Source organism: Cimex lectularius, unplaced genomic scaffold, assembly GCF_000648675.2.
Source record: "Cimex lectularius strain Harlan isolate CLEC.00 unplaced genomic scaffold, Clec_2.1 scaffold56, whole genome shotgun sequence".
Classification (NCBI taxonomy): domain Eukaryota; kingdom Metazoa; phylum Arthropoda; class Insecta; order Hemiptera; family Cimicidae; genus Cimex; species Cimex lectularius.
In genome coordinates, this window is record NW_019394202.1 from 1,709,086 (window position 1) to 1,728,118 (window position 19,033).

At 37.7% G+C, this 19,033-nt stretch overlaps 1 protein-coding gene across 3 annotated transcripts in view; it reads right to left on the reverse strand.

Annotated features, from left to right (window-relative positions):
• Positions 1 to 19,033, reverse strand: part of LOC106666669 (TWiK family of potassium channels protein 18) — a 195,751-nt gene that overhangs the window by 132,050 nt on the left and 44,668 nt on the right. For 2 of the 3 annotated variants that reach the window (XM_024230121.1, XM_024230120.1), the window contains exon 2: positions 16,401 to 16,453. The exons of the other annotated variant lie outside the window; for it this stretch is intronic. The gene's annotated coding sequence lies outside the window, so the exon portion shown is untranslated. The remainder of the gene's footprint in view (positions 1 to 16,400; positions 16,454 to 19,033) is intronic. 3 annotated transcript variants of the gene reach the window in all.

Genomic DNA, 19,033 nt, shown 5'->3' on the forward strand with positions numbered 1-19,033 from the left:
GTAATGTGGGAAATTATTATAGATATGTTTTTGGTTGTTACACAAATTTCCTTTGCTCGATCACTTTCACGTAATCGGGGAGTGCGCAAGGGCAGGGTTAGAGTTAGGAACATGTCAAATTAAGTTACATATGGTTAGGGCTAGGAACAAGTTAGGCTATGTTTATAGACGTGTCAGGTTAGGTTAGATAGGGCTAGGAACGGCTGGGGTTAGGGACGAGATCAGTTAGGTTAGGTAACATTAAGGGTAAGGGCTAGTTAATCGTAGATTAAGTAGAGTTTACGACAGGTTAAGTTATGTAAAAATTAAGGATGCGTCAGGTTGGATTAGGTAGGTCTATGTTAGGGTTATGGTTACAGTTCGGGATGGGCTAGGTTAAGCAAGGTTAAAAATACGATTAGGATAATTCACAAACGGAGATGTTCAAATGATAAAAATCTCCAACCTCCAAGGGATTATTCGTAGTGCATTAATAGTAGATTAAAGTCTAATTAAGAAGATACTACATTTGCTGTGTTAAATTGATATTTTTTTGCAGGATGGACTGATTGCTTTGCTCACCCATTTTGGCTGCATCGAATTTGCCTTAAATGGGTTGGGTTAGGTTAGGTTAGGTAGGGTATGGCTAGGTAAGGTTAAGGACAAATTATGTTAGGTAGGGTTAGAGGTAGGTAAAGGTTATGTTATTGCGTTGTTAGGTAGGGTTAGGAACAATTCAGTTTGGTTCAGGTAGGGTTAAGTTAGAGACCAGTTATATTAGATTAGGTTGGTAGGGTAGGCATTAGGGTAAGTTAGATTAGATAGATTAAAATTAGGGACAAGTTATGTTAAGTCAGGTAGGATAAGCGTTATGTCAAGGACAAGTTAGGTTAGATAGAGTTAAGATTAAGGAGAAGTTAAGTTAGGTCAGTTAGGTAAGTGTTGGATATAAGTTAGGTCAGGTATAGTTAAGATCTGGGACAAGGTTGTTTAGGCTAGATACGGTTATGGACAAGTCTAGTTAGAGACAGGTTAGGAGAGGCCTCACGTCTCTACAAGTTTTAGATTTGAAATGACTACCATACATTAACACTATTTAACATTTTTTAATTAAGATCTTAAGAACGCTTGTTGATAAATTTTCTTTACGTACAATTTCCCCACAATTTGGTTGAAGGTTACCATTATGAAGATTATTACCAGAACGGTAAACGATCTAAGGTAGCAACTCTTTAAAGCTTTTTTGTATCCACTTACTTGTAGAGAAACTTTAATTTAAATTTTTTAAATTAACTTTAAATTTTTAGATATTCCTATTACATCTTATCTATAAAATTATTGTGGGCCCACAATGTTCTTAAGTATGTCCTAATACAGTGGTAATGTTATGTTACCATTAACTGACTGTAAAGTTCATAAAAATGAAAACAAAACTAATGTTTTCCTTTTAAACCGCATAACTTTGAGTTGACGAAAACGAAATTTAATAAGGTTCCGATGTCGCAAAGAAAAACGACACTCAATGGTACAACTAATAAAGAAAATATAATTATATTCTTGAAAACAAAATTAAACATTCAAAAAAAGCTTTTCGCAGCCTCCAAACCACCAAGTGCGTCCGCGTCGGTCGGCGTACCAACTCTACTTGGTAAGTTTTCGTTTTGAAGCATGCACAGTTCTCCCGATTTGAAGATATTCTATCAGTTGAAGGAAATATATATAAAAGATAAATCTGCCTGAAGTTTCAATTACTTTCCCTTTATCCAGTAAGTTTTAAGAGTGTTATATTTGTTTGACTAAACTTTTTCAATTTCTGTGAAATGCCGTGACTTTCAGGATGTAGTTTCTATTTACAGTCATCTTGGGTACCGACCTGCGGTATTCAAAACGGGTTTGTGTTAAAGTTACTGGATTTTACGTGTTTTGTCGTAAGTAATTGACAATTAAACCGTTAAACTGTACATTCGCGTACAATTCATCCTGTTGTCTGGCTCAAAGGTCAGAAACCAACCCGTCTAATTATGCACGACCTTTCACTAAAAATATTTTTTCATTCGCGAAATATTCTAGGCAAACCAAAATGATCAGTAACGACCAAATTACAGGTTTATCATCCCGCACTCAACAAGGTAAAATCTATGAAATTATAGTATTGCTTTACCTGTTTTTTCTTTTTTTCTTGGAAGAGCCAAGTACTCCAACTAGAAAGGTGTGCGGTCACCGAATCAATAAGTAGTCGGAAGTGAACCGGAGCTAAACTTTGTACAGAGGCCAGCATGCGCCAAAAAGGTCGTGCAAGGGAGTAAAACTGTTGCATCCATCACCCTTTCTACAAGAATCTTTTGGCCTCTACGTACGAAAACGATTTAGCAAGAACACATGTCATCATCAAAACTGAAACTCACTCCGCTGAAAATTGGTTTCTTGTAGGAAGAAAAGAATTTGGCGTCATCGAATTGGAGTTACCGGCTAGTTCGTGGGTAAAGAACGGGTTATGTTAGAATTGGTAGGGATAGGGTTAGATACGAGCTAGGTTAGGTTAGGGGTAGGAACGAGTTAGGTTAGTTGTAAGAAAGAGTTAGGTTCTGAATGATTAGAGTTATGGTTAGGATAGGTGTGCAGTTAGGCTTAGGGAAAAGTAAAGTTAGGTAGGGTTAGGGTTACTGGCAATTTAGGATAGAGAGTTAGAGACGGTTTAAGTTAGGTTAGGTAAGGTTATGTTTAGGGAGGGATTTTAGGTTTGGTTAGGATTAGGGACCAGTTATATTACAGGTCGAGTAGAGTTAGGGACGAGTTAGGTTAGGTTAAACATAGCGTTAAGGAAAAGTTAAATATCATAATCAAATAACCATCCCTAATCATACATATTCTGGTTTTCCTGCCGTACAAACCACCAAAGCACATCCTACCTTATTTTTCTTTCGTTGGATGTCCATATGTTATAGCTGTACTATTTCTTTTTTCGACATTCTTGATATATGCCACTATGTCCATTGTACTGAAGGCCTATGAATTGATTGCCAATAGATTTGGAACAAGTCCGATGTAGAAATTGTGATTGCAGATTGTGATACAGTTATTGACTTGGAAATGTATAGAAGATTGAACATATCGCAGGGTTTCTTGTGTCAAAATGATATCGTATGAAAGTCTTTGAGTTAATTGATGGCAAGGGAGACTTCAATGTGATAAGAATATTCCCTGCCGGCACAAATGGTTGGATAAAAAGATCATTTCGCCAGTAATCGCGACCGAATTTGCGGAACGGACGAAGTTGGCAATGATTTTGCAGTGCCATGACACTTTGTTTCTCACTTCCCCTTCCTCCCGAGGGCGATTTTTGGCCGAGTTCCGCCGATTCTAAAACGGCGATTACGATCGCGATACAGCTCGTTTCGGCGAATGCTAAAGAGACAGCAATATTAGTCTGAATTAGCACACCAGTTGTTTTTCAACAGATCCGGCCGAGTCCTCCCGAATAATAGGCACACGGACGGTGCTGCTAATCAGCAATATTTCGCATTCTCCTTAAATTGTAGCCTTCATTCGTGTAATTTTCAACAGCCGAATTGAATTTCATTAACAGAAGGTATCGCAAATATCGGCGTGATGGAAACTACTTCAGCCATACTAAACTAACACAAGACTCGTTGTATCTTCATTTTTTAAACAATTATAAGACGATTTGGAATAAGATTTGGACAGATTTGAGAACTGGTTAAGACAAACATTAATTTCAACCTGGATTTCCATTTAAAACGGGCTTAGCCTGGTTAATCCTTTGTTTGAAATGGCCGGAATGGCAACAGGGATCTTTGTCCTCTTCGGTAAAAACAAACACGTGAAACTAAACACTGCAAAAAAAATAATCTACAATGAAATGATTCAGCGTTCAATATACATGAATAAATATTTTTAAAAATTTACGTATGAAGTTACAGTACGGTCAAAAATTAAGTTTGTTCTCTCATTTAAGTAAAAAGTATAGTAAGGGCTTAATGTGTTCTAAACTACCATGTTCAACGAGGTCTCAAACCACTTTGTAATAACTTTTTACAACTTAGTCTCAAATAAAATTCCAGGGCTGTGCCGGTATTTGAAGCTAGAACCGCTAAGATGGCCAAGAGTCTGTCGAATCCGGGACGGGCAGCGTTAGGTTAGGTATGGTTAGGGACGAATTAGGTTAGGTTAAGAAGGGTTGGGCTTAGAAACAATTTAAGTAGGGTTAGGGGAATGTTAGATTAGGTTAAATTAGGTTAGGATTAGAGACTAGTTAGGCTAGATTAAGGTTAGACGGTAAGAGCTAGAAACGAGTTAGGTTAGGTTATGTAGAGTTAGGGTTAGGGATAAGTAGGTAAGATTACGGACAAGTTATAAACATGCCTTGGAATCATGATTGAACTGTTTCACTAGGTGGAAGAGGCTACAATGGAATTATGAGTGAATTGTTTCACTTGGTGGATGAAGGTGCAATGGTGTCATGATTGAGCTGTTTCCCTAGGTGGAAGACGCTATTAATAATAATCGATAATAAAATAATAATCGATGGAATCATTCGGACAAACTATAATAATTCATTAACAAAAAACATTGGTCTGGTTTTCAAATAACCGTTGAAAAATTTTGTAATACAAAAAGAATTATTAGAACCTTCGTCAGTACGGGATGAGAAGATGACATGCAGCAGAATATGAACAGTTACAAAAGAAAATATTTTTAATTTACGACGATAACTAAGTCAGCAATGTTACTCATGTATCCTTTGACCTTGGGTCGGTTCACATATGTTGATGCTATTAAGATTTGTTTTAAACAGGAGACACCTGAGATTGAAATTACCAAGTGTTTAATTCTGCGCGACTGTTCAGTATAGAATTACCATGTGAAACAAGAGACGGTAATGACTTCGCATTTGTAGGGGATCGGAACGATTTTGAATACAGTTTATCTGCGAGGTCGGACAGAATTTTTGTTTAGAGGGATCATCTGAAAACGTCTGACCCTAAAAATAGACATAACAGCCCATTCAGCTTTGTGTCTTTCCTACGGACATTTAGCTTCCCGCACGGTTTTCATCCGAAGTGAATTTTTCTTCGCAACGTTATCAGCGGTGCGCGCATGTTTTTTCCATCCCGATACATCTTTATGACATCATAGAGACGATTGACCGATCTTGACGCCTGGCCAAAATGGCCCGGCGACCTCTCGACCTTAGGAGCGGCTGAAAATCCTGACCCTTCATCATTTTTCCATTGTGCCGTCCGCCGTTCGCGACTCGTCCCTTTGAAAAAGCTTCAAAAAGACTTCCAATTTTTCTTTAGACATCGTTCTTAACGATTTGTAATTTTTTTTAACCTTTTATTTAACCAGTATACACTACAGAAGTGACCTATGATACACCCCAGGAGATTTTTGATATTTTAAAGATTCTTCAAGCTTTTTTACAACTAATGGTGGTTATTTTAAATCCGAGCACTTTTTAAAGCAGAATTAAGCTTATTTTTTACTTATTAAAATTAGCTTTCATAGATACAGAAGAAGAGCCTTTTTTCTTATTTTTTCCTAATATGTTTTTTCGTATATTTTTTTTAAATTCTTAGGATTATTTAAAAATAATAAAAACCAATTTGTTTTATACATTAGTTATTCGTAATATTTTAGAACCCTCCAGCGTTATGTGAAGTTTTTCTCATCCATATCCTCCAACTTTGGTCGATTTCGTGATTTTTACCGTCATCTTTATTATTTGCTCAAAGTAAGAAAATTTTGACAGCTTCATCATTGAATTTACCCAATTACATTGAGAGAAAATCGATGCGTTGTAAAGAAATCACCGTCGTTGATTTCATATTGCACGCCAATGTGGCAAAATATGATCTTTAAAAGCTTGTAATAAAGATGGATTATTATAATCGATAATTCTACCACCGTCTAAACCTTCGAAGAGAACCCCCATACGTTGTTGACTTTAGAAAAATTTACGTTCCTTAAAACGTTTACCACAAATGTCATGAGTGAGTTGTTACATAAAGCGGTTGACGCCATTTGTGAGTTGTTTCGCTAAGAGGATGATGCAAAAATGACGTTATGACAGTCGTTTCACCAGGTGAATGACTCTATAGTGGAGTATGAGTGAATTGTTTGACAAATGAGATGACGCCGCCTTAGATTCATGATTGAACTGTTTCACCACGTGGAAGACGCTACAATGGAATTATGAGTGAGTTGTTTCACTCGTAGATGTCGCTGCAATGGCGTCATGATTGAGCTGTTTCACCACGTGGATGACGCTGCAATGGAATTATGAGTATGTTTCACTTGGTAGATGACGTCACATTGACGTTCCTGAAAACGTTTACCGCAAATGAAGACAAAATGGTGTCATGAGTGAGTTGTTACATAAAGCGGTTGACGCCATTTGTGAGTTGTTTCGCTAAGCGGATGATGCAAAAATGACGTCATGAGAGTTGTTTCCAAGACTTACGGGGCTTGTAAGTTCGGTCAAGTTCTATAAACATATCGTTCTAGTAAAGAAGTCGAACGAAATTGTCCCAGTTGTGAACGTGTTCAATTATCGTCTACCTCAGTTACACTGTTTTCCAATAATTTCTATCCTCTTAATTTGCTACTTCCAAATACTGCTTGAGAAATGTCAGCGCTTTTTATTAATCATCGAACGATATCACACGACGTGAAATTTAAAATTTAAAATTATTATTTGTTTGTGCGTATTTGCTGGGAAATATCCTACTATCCTGCTTTACCTGTTCAAAATCCGTTTCAATTTTTCATGAAATCATGAATATCACAGACGTCTTGAAATATCTTTGTTTGTCTTACATTAGGACCGAATGATACACTCTTATTTTTAACTTATTCTGACCATTTCCCTGGTAGGATATACATAAGTATTATACTTTTTGTCATCTTAATAAGACTGTGATGATTGGATGATGACTTGGCCCATTCCACAGTGGAAAAGATATTTCACAAGTGAGTGGCCGTTTCTTCCTCCTGTAACATCCAAATTGGTTCTTTTTTCCATAGACCAATTTTGTTTAAATGTCAAGTGAATGACTCCCTTAAGTTTTACCCTGTTTGTCTGTGTTTAACTGCCCAGGTAAAGAAGTGTGAATTGGTCTAGCATTATTGAATGTTTTGAATCCAAGAAAACAACCCTAGTAGTCATATCTGTTTTTCGGATTATGATCGAAAAATTGCACAAGAATTAAAATTTACCTCTGAATTACTCCTTATAAATCAGAATAGAGAGAGCAAAGAAGCTCTCCGGTGAAAAACCACATTGAGAATAAAAAAATATGATAAAATTTGGAAAAAACAGAAGAAAATGGTACATTGGAAGAATGCTTCAGAGAATAGGAAATAAGAAGGGAACCAAGAGCCCAACGGCGAGGCGGGCAAAGAACGTTGTACGTGTAAAACTTTAGCTTTATTGGGTCAAAGCTTTTTGTTAACTCGAAGAATTTATCAGCTGTACAAGTTTGAAACAACCTGTTTATAAAAAAAAGTAAAATTTAATTGCGTTGTAAAGGTCTGAACGTCTGAACAACAAAAAATGTAATGTGTAAATTTAACGTGGAGAGCCAAAGAGTTAAAGAAAGATACCATTTGGACAAAATACTTTGCCTTCTAATAATTTTAAATAAATTTAAACGGTTATTATAAAATTGAATAAAGTTTCGTAGGGATGAACTTATATCTGAAATAATTAAGGCTTTGTTTGAGATGAAAAGGTCAGTGTCACGGGCGGGATTCGAACCCACGATCTTCGGCTAAATACGCCGCTGCTCTACCACTTGGGCTATCGTGACCTTCCCCGCTCTTGACACTGACTTTTTTTATCTCAACCAAAGCCTTAATTAATTGAAAAGAATTTATTTGGTCAAGCGGACCATGAAACCTAATAAATGTAATAAGCAAAATGAAGCATACTTCACTAAACTCTCCTTGGCTATTTCATTTGTCTCCTAGAATCAAATAGATTACACGAAATTTGAAAAATGGCAATAAGGAGGGGAAATCAAAAGGTGGGGTTGAGATGGGAAGTTGATGTCCGAGTGGATCGAGGTCACGATAGCTCAAGTTGTAGAGCAGCTTATCAAGCCGAAGATCGTGGGTTCGAATCCCGCCCGTGACACTGACCTTTTCTTATCTCAAACAAAGCCTTAATTAATTGAAAATAATTTATTCGGTCAAGCAGACCACGAAACCTAATAAATGCTATATCTGAAGTTTATTGAACACGCATGATCAGTGTAATTTTATATCAGAGATCATGGATGATTATAAAACGTATGATTTAATAATTATCTGCAACCCAGCGGGGTTTGTGTTGTTGACGCAAGAACGGTTTAAATAATAATTAAGGAGTCGAACCACTCGATAAGTCCTCGAAGCATCTCTCGATTTGTTTAGTTAATTAACTCATTCACAAGAGTAAAGTTTAGTTGGGCTAACTTTAGAAGAATTACAAAGCGTAAGTATAATTAATTTTAATTGGTGCAAATTTCATTAGAAATATGAGTAAAAGGCGGTTTTGACCCTGCAGTAAAGTTTGTGTGTTTGTAGGTGAAATATTCAAAGTCCCGGCCAGCCTCTGCGCGTGAAATTTGTTCGTTGTGTTAAAATATTTATTGGACGAGTGTTAGGTCATATTATGGTTATAGTATCCAGCTGGTCCTGTAAGAAACCTATTTTTAAATCAAAGCAGCATAATAACGAACACTTTTTGGTTTTGTTTAGTGTCTATCTTAATAATTCTTTCAGTCTATAATGATTATTGTACAAATTTCTAAATTGCGTATTTATAATATTAATAAATCCGGCTATAATAAAAATAGAAACTTTATCATCATATATTGATAATTTTGTTCCTGTTAAATTTTTTTTACAACCAAAAACACATTTTCATAAAAAATAGTCTTTGTTTAATTTTATGTTGTTTTTTTTAAACAAGTATCGATTTCGGGGTGATGCCCGCTCCCCCTCTTCACCCGTTATGACTTGAAATACAAAAAAAATCAAATATTAGAAACAAACATGTAAAAAATTAATAAAAGTGACTGACAGGCCCAATGAAAATGAAATACTGAAGGTTCCAATTTACACAATACACCATGATTTTGTGTAAATGGTAAACTTCAGTGTTTCATTTTCATTGGGCATTAAGTTACTTTTATTAATGTTGGGTTTTAATATTTGATGTTTTTTTCGGAGTTTTAAGTCATAACAGATGAAGAGGGGGAGCGGATAGCCCCCAAATCGATACTTGTTTTTTAAAAAATAAAGACTACTTTTTATGAAAGTGTTTTTGGTTGGATCTATGGAATAGATTGGATCAAGATAAAAAATATATTAAAAATACGTGAAGACCGGATTTGGTTTTTTTTACATGGATATATTTTTGGGCTGGGTAACAAAATAATTTTTTTCTGATTATGTTCGCGTCATCGATTTCGTGTTATGAGGGAGTGCGCATGGGTTCGGTTAGGGGTCAGGGTTAGGATTAAAGACAAGTTAAGTTAGACAATCCCATGAGGAATTTGTGATTATTCAAACAACTACTATGAATACACTATAATAAGTCAGAGATTTGGATTGCATCGTTTTTAACACGAATAGGTTTTTTTAGTGGATACACAATTACTTTTGCGTGTCCATTTTCAAGTTATTGGGGATAAGGGTTAGGTTATGGTTACGATTTGGAAGAGATTTGGTTAGAGACAGGTTAAGCAATGTTAGGGTAAAGAACAAATTAGGTTATGTAGAGTTTGGGTTTCAGACAAGTTAAGAACAAGTTAGGCTATGTTAAGTAGCATTAGGAACAAGTCAGGTAGGGGAAGCGTTAGGGACAAGTTAGGTTAAGTTCAGTTAGGCATGGCTAGATTTGAAAACAAATAGGGTTTAGAGTTAAGGACGAGTGGTGACGCGTCATAGCAATTTTAGTAAGTTACAGGCACTTAGGTAGGGTTAAGGACACATTAGGTTAGGCTAGAGTTCGCGTTTAGATAGAAAAGGTACGGTCGGGCTAGGACAAGTTATGTTAAGGTGGGGTTACGATTAAAGACAGGGCAGGCTTGTTGGGGATAGGCTTAGGATTAGTGTGACGCATCGTGCATATTTTAGTAAGCCAAATGCACTCACCATGAAAATAATAGCATGTCCGTTCATATCATATTCCAATCGCCATTGTCTGGGAAGGGTTAGGTTAGGTTATGTAAGATTAAGATTAGCAAAGGTTAAGCAGGGTTATATATGATTGATATAACAATTCATTCAACCGTGATTCAATGTTAAGCGTAGAAACATGGGATTGCGATGTTTCAATTTGAAAGATTTTTCATCGTTATTCACAAAAATGTGAACGGTAACTTTTTCTAAGGAAAACTAAGATTCACGTTATTTAATGAACGACAATGTCGTTTTATGAAATATTTTCATTACATTTTATTTAATCATCTTGTCCAAATGTGTGTTTTACCATAGGAAAAATAGTTTATATTTTGACTTAGATACAAACCAATATCGATCCGACGTTTTCTACAAAAGTCACATTGTAGAACTGACAAACGGTTAGGATTTCGTATTTGGTTTTTTACTCGTTTGGATCCCACCTGCCCCTCTCCTTTCCACGCACAGAATTAGAATCGAATTAAGTGGCTTCGTATAAATCCGAGCGGGCCTAAGGATGGGCCAGGATTTTTAATTGAACTTCAACCCCTGGCCAGATCCTGCTCTCATTTGGTCGCAGATTTAGTGCGATTTGGCCGTTACTCAAATCTTGATGTCTCAATTATATCCGGCCTTGTTAACAACATAATTTTTCAAAATAATTTATCGGCCTCTTTCCATGATTTGGCACAAATCCCAGGACGGTGATTTCTTTTTTTTCGGGTATACCCGGGACTTAAGGATTTATCTTCGATACAACCCCCCCTCTTTGGTCAGTCGACTTTTTTACTATTCTTCTCAATATAAATGCATGTCAAAGAAGCAAAAGATCACTAAGAACACATGTTCTTCTAGTTCGAAGGCTAATAACGTGTTCGGTTGCCTCCTTTGACCAACCCTAAACTAGTTTCAATCTGTATATGATAGTCAAGCTTCACAGTAGACTTTTCAACTACTTAGACCTAATTTTCTTCTTTTATTTTATTGTGGACTACACAATAAAGCAATAATAGCAAAACAATTTCAAACCTGTATGAAGATTATAATTAAAGGTTGGTATGCCATTAGTAAAGTCTATAAGGTTATATTTAAAACAAAAATATTCAGAGAAAAAAAAGGATTTACTGCCAAGGAGAACTGCGTCTCTGTTATTTTACCTTTTGAGACGGCTTTATCCCAGAAAGTCGCGGTGATACCTCCGTACTCCACGACTACGCTGCTCCCACCTCGCAGTCTACATTTCACACGGACTGCGAGAATGGCACGTCCCTTCTGTCAACTCGCCTTTGATAAATTTCCACCACCTGCTTCTTCTAGTGAATAGGAAGAAAAATGGTAGTCTCGACACGGTGAAAATTGAACAAATTCAATCGATGACCCAGAGAAAAATTAATTTGAAACTGAAACACGTACAGCCACGGAGCTAGGTAAATTATTAGAGTAACGACATTTGTATTTATTAGACTAAAACCTATTTTGCACAGAATGAAACAAGTCGAATGGAATGCCGAGTTTAGAAAGTGAAATGAAATAATTTTTTGAAAATTACAAATCCACTTTGTGAATATACCTTTACAAAGTTTGACGTCTTTTTAAAAAATATATAATGCTATTTTAAAAACTACCTGCTGAACTAAAAAATCGACTTCCTAATGCAAGAGGTAAATTGACTTTCAACAGGAAAAATCCGAACTCGTTCTGAAAATTCGTTCACTTTTCTCCAAAACTATTCATCATTAAATTCACTAATTTCGTGGTCCGCTTGACCAATTAATACATTACAATTAATTAATGTTTTTAGTTGAAAGGAAAAAAGTCAATAGAACGAGCGGGATTCGCTTTTTTTTTTTTTTTTTTTAAATGACAAAAAGGAGGGAAAACTCATAAGGTGGGGTTGAGATGGGAAGTTGATGTCCGAGTGGATCGAGGTCACGATAGCTCAAGTGGTAGAGCAGCGGCGTATCTAGCCGAAGATCGTGGGTTCGAATCCCGCTCGTGCCATTGACTTTTTTCATCTCAACTAAAAACCTTAATTAATTGTAAACTATTCATCATAGTGAAATGATGATTTTTTTCTGGGAGGTGTCCTTTGGAATATTTTAAAAAAGAAATAGGTAAACAAGATTGAAAACATATAATGTCTTATTTCGTTGACCTTAGTAAAAATTTAAGTTGCTTAACATGTTCACAGCTGAGGACGCCATGATGACGTCATGAGTTAGTTGTTTGCACTAGGCGGATGACGGCACAGTGGCCTCATGAGTGAATTGTTTCACAAGGCAAAGGACACCACAGTGACGTCATTGCTGAGTGGATTAAATAGGCGGATGATATAAAAATGGCGTCGTGCAGATTGTTTCCCACGATGACGTCATGGGTGAGCTGTTTCTGTAGGCGGATAACGTCATGGTGGCGTCATGAGTGAGCAGTTTCACAAGGTAGATGTCACCACAATGACGTCATTAGTGAGTCGTTTCACTAGGCGAAAGATGCCATGGTGGCGTCATGATTGAGTTGTCTCACAAGGCGGTTGACGTCACTGCCGTCATGGGTGATTTGTTCACGAAGTGGATAACGGCACATTGGTGTCATAGGTGGGTTGTTTCATTAGGTAGATGGCGCCACACTGGCCATGAGTGAGTGGTTTCTCGAAGCGGATGATCCATAATGGTGACAATTGTTTCAAAGACGAATGACCCCACGATGGCGTCACGATTGATTTGTTTCACTAGCGGATGATGCCAAAAATAGCGACATAATTAAGTCGTTTCACGAGGTGGACGACACCACTGTGGTGTCACGAGTGGTTGTTGAACGAACGAAGGACGAAATTATAAGGTATGACAACAGAGTATAAAAATCAGTGGACGAGAGATTGCAGATTTAAATGAAACTTTGTTGCCGATACTACATCCTAATTCCTAGACACCCGGCCTAGCTTTCTTGCTAATGTGCCCTAGGAACTGAGAAAAATTAACCTTAATGGCATTTTTTTGAAACGTACAAACTGATAACTTTGGAACAACTTCACTAATCTACTGGAAGCTTACATCTGGCTTTAATTTCTTCTATCTGAGGTTATTCAGAAGCCACCTTTTGTACATAAATATGTATGAGTGGAAGGTCGAGTGTTCCATTGCTGTAGTGTTTTTGTTTTCAGTAATACCGACAGTTAAATTATTAAGCCGGGAACACACTTACCCGATGGTACGCCATGCGACGCTACCCGATGCTACCCGACGCCTTGCCACGTTTTGGTGGGGTGTGCAAATCTATCCGACGCAAGCACACGTCGCGTACAGTCCACAGCGTTTATCACAATAATCACTATCACAATCGCAACGCATCTTTTGTTCTTAATGCACTATTTTGAGCAAAACCTTGCAATAAATTGTTAGTTAAATTTTATGAGATATGCACAACCATCTAATACATTGTTTGTTAAATTAATTGTTTTAAATAAAGTTACTCCTAACCATCATAATTAAACAATGTTTATAAAAACTTATGCTTTTTCGCATCCATTGCAGGTAACCAGGCCCAACTCTCTTTCGCCATAGATCCATTCGTGTACCGTCATCCAAGCTAGTGGTTAAAAAGCTGCGCTCTCTGTGTATATCGGCGCAGGCTATGGAGATTGAGGACCTCAGCGTTGTAAGGGAGAAGGTGAGGAGCATTCGCGGGATGCCAACCAGGTATCCTCCTCTTGACTCCACTGCTTTAAAGGATTTTTTATGATTTAGGACCGTTTTTATTTTTACGCTTTTAGGTCCGCCACATCCAATGCGCTCGCAGTCTCACACCACCGCGAGGTCTAGGACTAATACTGACTGCAACGATATCCAGCTGGGGACTTCTCCCATCTTGTAACCAGTGGGGAGTTTCGACGGCGATCTGGTATCCCGAATACGGAGACGTGGTTTTATGTAAAAAAGGGGGTTAAACGCTTCACCTCCTTACATCTAATAAAGCACTGTTAAGGCGGACTTAAAAGCTTAGCTTCATTACAGCTCAGACGGTGAATAATTTTTCCTCATGTAAAGAAATTAATGTCCCACGGGATGGCTTTATGTCTTACTGGATTTTATCCAAAGTCAAAGCTATTACGACCGTAAGAAAGCTTTAGCCTGTGTTAAAGTTTAGTTTCTGCGTGTTTAAAAGAGACCCGTTTTACCTCAGGTTTTAATTTATTTACTGAGACCAATTTTATTCTATTATGCGCAGTTCATAAGTTTCTAAAGCCCTTTCCAGAACGGCCAAAATTCTGGAAAGAATTAAAATAAATGAGATGGTTATGACAGTACATGATGAAATGAGAGAAAAACAACTTTGATAGATCGTTACAAGAGGATATAGATAATTAGAGACATTTGTGAGAAAAGTAGCCCCAAGTTTCATGAAGAGCAGCTCTAATATAGTACACAGATGGATCAAGAGGTAAAAAGGCCGAACTATTCCCTAGCAAAGCCTCTTGGACTAATCCCAACAATTTTCCAAGTTGAGATCCATGCAATACACAGAAGCATGTATTGTTCTTTAATAACAATTCTGTGCACAATTGTTAATAAAGAAAAATGTGAAAAGTGCACAGACAGCCGGCAGTAAATAATACGCATTTGTCTGGATGAAAATTGTCTAATAGCACTAGGAAAACAACACAAGATAATCTTAAAGTGGGTTCCCGGACATGAAGAAGGAAATGAACAGGCTAGCCAACTAGCCAATGTAGGGGCAGCCCTCTCAAGCATGGGACCAAGACCACAACTAAGGGACCGCGGTAGCCGAGTGGTTAAGGCGTCAAACTCTCGGCTAGTAGATCCCGCGGTTGTGGGTTCGATCCCCACCGTCGCCTCTGGACTTTTTCTGACGCCTAAGGGGACCGGTGGCCGCAATTGAAAGAAATTGACACGGCACTCTTCAATGGAAGGGGCGGGATCGGATTTCAGTGACCCTGAATTTGGTCCCAACCCCCTTCAAAAATGAGTTTCTTCGATGGAAGAACACCGGTTCAACGGGGGCTCAAGTTCACATTTGTGTTGCGAGCCTTCCCCCAAAAATATGGTGTCAGGGATAAAGTACAATAAGCTGTACAGCTCAGCTGCAGTGCTTAGGAGGGATCTCCTCCAGTCCCTGGTATCAAAAAAAAAGACCACAACTAAGTGCAACAGAGTGTGTGCTTAAGTTGGAACAGGAAAGAAAGCATGCACTGAGGCAAGCTAAGAGATTTAAAAAGGAATGTCAAAGAAATCTTCTCTCCCAGCAGGCAGGATTTGAAAAAAATGAAAGGTCTCTCTTAACAACCACCTAAAGAAAATGGACAAAGACAGAAACATGCCGATTCCGTCAGGAGGTACCAGAGGCATCGGAACATGTCCTTTGTGAATGTGAAGCATCAGCAGGGTTTCGGTACAGCCACTTAGGTAAGGCGATTCTCAACCAAATGAGGCGTGCACGTAGATGCGCCGAGGAAAGTTCTTAGTCTTATAGGAAAAAGTGCACTGTCGAAGGTATGGTTATAATTTCGAGGTTCCACAATAGATCTATATAGGTCGAAGTGGAGGAAAGGAAGTCATCCTTATTATGTTGATCCTGTGTCAGCCGAAGCCCTAAGAAAAATGGACAGAGTTAAATTTCGTTTTGGCACAGCAGCTTCGTGGTTCTATAAAACACAACATGATTACCTTAAAGAGGGTTCTTACACATGAAGGATATCTTGGTACAGGTAGGTGCACATTCCAAGGCTATAGCCTGCTACAGGACAGACACATAATCTGTTGATACTGTATTACTTGTATATAAGTGTGATTCCCGATCGTGCTTAGATACCTATGAGAGGCTTTTTAGGCTATAATTTCTTGGAATTCCACAATAGATCTACATAGGCCGCAGTGGAGGAAAGGATTTTTGTGATTATTCGACCCACCCCCCAAACCTATAAAAAATTACAGGTTTCCACAAATCGCGATTGTTTGGCAAGGGGGATGATAATAACCGGGGCGATTCGGAGACATTCCACCCCCTGTCGTCGTCGTTCCCATGCCGGTACTTGTAATTCAAACTTCAACCGCTTAAACTACATTCATTTGCATAAACGGAAAGCGTTTTTGTTTTCTCGACAATTTATTAATCCTCGGCCTCGGAAAATCCGACGTCGACAAGGCGACTAAGATTACCGCGGTTTACTTTCGTATTCACTCGTTAATCATACAAGTCTGAAGGTTGGTACTAACTTGAAAATTCCTGTTCTCTTCTCGTCATCTGCGGAAAAACGATGACGGGCTCTCTGAAAAGCATCAAAAATATTACCTTAATTTCATCTTAATAACTTTTCTTTCATTATGAAAGGAAGGAACAATTATGACCTTCCTGAGGAAGTACACAGTCGGTTTCATCCTGAATGAAAGGCTTTAATAAAAGAATAGAATATACGACACCAGACCATAATTTCCTCCATTGTTTCAAATTCACAACTATGATATAAAATGCGCTTTTGTCTTTTTCGGGGTTTTCAAAGTATAAAGAGAAAGTTTTGGACTGTGCTTACTGAAGAAGCAGTTCAACGTGAGCTTTATCATCCCCATGAGACAAATTCCGTTGCCGGCCAAGGTCAACCTACGAGATGGTTAAGAAGAAAACACTTGAAAAGTTATTTCTAAAACATCAGGCGAGAGTGTCGCATTTCTGGCTGTTACATAGAAAAAAACCGCTGTCTTCAACATTCAAAGGCTGTGTAATAAGTTTGATTTATTTAATTATTATGGTTCTTATGACATTCGCATAAGGATCTATAATTGAAAGAAGGAGCAAAGGGCCAGGAAGGTCAATTGTACTAAAAAGGAGACTTGAGACTTGATGTGGGTTGTTTAACCACAAAAAGCCAGAATATAATTTTTTGAGAAAATAAAAAATACAATTTTTTACTTAAATATTTTGTTGAACCGGCACACGGGCACTACTGGTTCTGTCTTCACTCGCGGGTTTTTGTTTGAGTTATTCAAACGCGTTTCGGCATTACGCCATCTTCAGTGAAAAACTGTCTGTCATTCAGTCTGAGTGGGGTTTATATAGTGTTGCGTCCGTCGCTTGTCGCTGGGGGCGTTGCGTTAGGGGGCGTGGTCTCCGTGCTCGTTGGTCGGTCTTGGTGGCGGCTATTTTCATTGTCAGTTATTATTTGTGCGTTGTCGGTTTTTTGTTTTTTCCTGGTGTTGGTTGTGATTTTTTGTTCTTCTGAACGTTTTCGTTTTTTGTTATGGAGTGTTTTTAGTGGTGTGAAGGTGGTGTGTGATTGTGAGTTTGTTTGTGCGTTTATAAGTTTTCCGTCTTTAAGTGTTATTTGTTTGTATATCTCGAGGTTCTCCAGTATGTTTAGTTTTCGTCCTTTTTGTGCGTTGTGTATTAATGTCATGCTTGTTTCTATTGTGTTTGGTTCGTGGTTGTAGTGTATTAAGTGTGTGGCGTAATTTGATTTTCCGTCATTGTCTCTGAAGGATCTAAGATGTTCTTTGAATCGATCTCTTAGTTTCCTTCCAGTTTGTCCGATGTAAGTGTATCCGCATTGACATGTGATGCTATAAACACCGTTGTTGTCAAGCGGGTTAGTTGTGTCTATGTTTCTTTTTAGTAGTTTACCTGTGTTATTGTTGGTCCTTAGTGCTGTTTTCAGTCCGAGTTTGTTGAACAGATTTGTTAGTTTGTAGGTTTCTTTTCCTGTGTATGTGAATGTTGTCCAATTGTTGTTGATTTGTGTTTCGTTGTTTCGTTGTTTTGTTTTGTTTTTTAGGAGTTTCTGTATGGTGTTTGTTTTGTAACCGTTTTTTATTGCAATGTTAATAACACAGGTAAACTACTAAAAAGAAACATAGACACAACTAACCACGAACCAAACACAATAGAAACAAGCATGACATTAATACACAACGCACAAAAAGGACGAAAACTAAACATACTAGAGAACCTCGAGATATACAAACAAATAACACTTAAAGACGGAAAACTTATAAACGCACAAACAAACTCACAATCACACACCACCTTCACACCACTAAAAACACTCCATAACAAAAAACGAAAACGTTCAGAAGAACAAAACATCACAACCAACACCAGGAAAAAACAAAAAACCGACAACGCACAAATAATAACTGACAATGAAAATAGCCGCCACCAAGACCGACCAACGAGCACGGAGACCACGCCCCCTAACGCAACGCCCCCAGCGACAAGCGACGGACGCAACACTATATAAACCCCACTCAGACTGAATGACAGACAGTTTTTCACTGAAGATGGCGTAATGCCGAAACGCGTTTGAATAACTCAAACAAAAAAAAACCCGCGAGTGAAGACCCAGTAGTGCTCTTGTGCCGGTTCAACATGAGTTCGCCAACTCGCAGACCAAACCCCATCATCTACTTAAATATTTTGCCTCAAAGTTTTGAAAATCGCAAAAATGTTGATAACTGATCAATAGGAAACATTACAAGGAATTTGAAGCATAGAAAAACGTAGAAAATGAACCTAATGTCACAAATTACACAGACCGGAGATAAGGTTGATTTCAACCTTATTTTTCTCATTTGTAATAACATAAAACTTAAATACTATTAAAATCAAATCAGAAGAAAACCTACCCCTAGTTGGCCAACAAAATCAAATTTACAGCAAAAAAAAATTAGTTTTCGTTTCCAATTTTATTTATAGTTGATGCCCAAATTTACAGTTGATGACGTTAAAGGGTGCTTGAAACGAATCCGATTGGTCTTTTCTCGAAAACACATTTTTTCACATACTTTCTTGAAAGCACCTCAGGCAACGGTTACTATGGATGTGAATTCTGGAGAAATTTTATTCTGACCAGTACGTC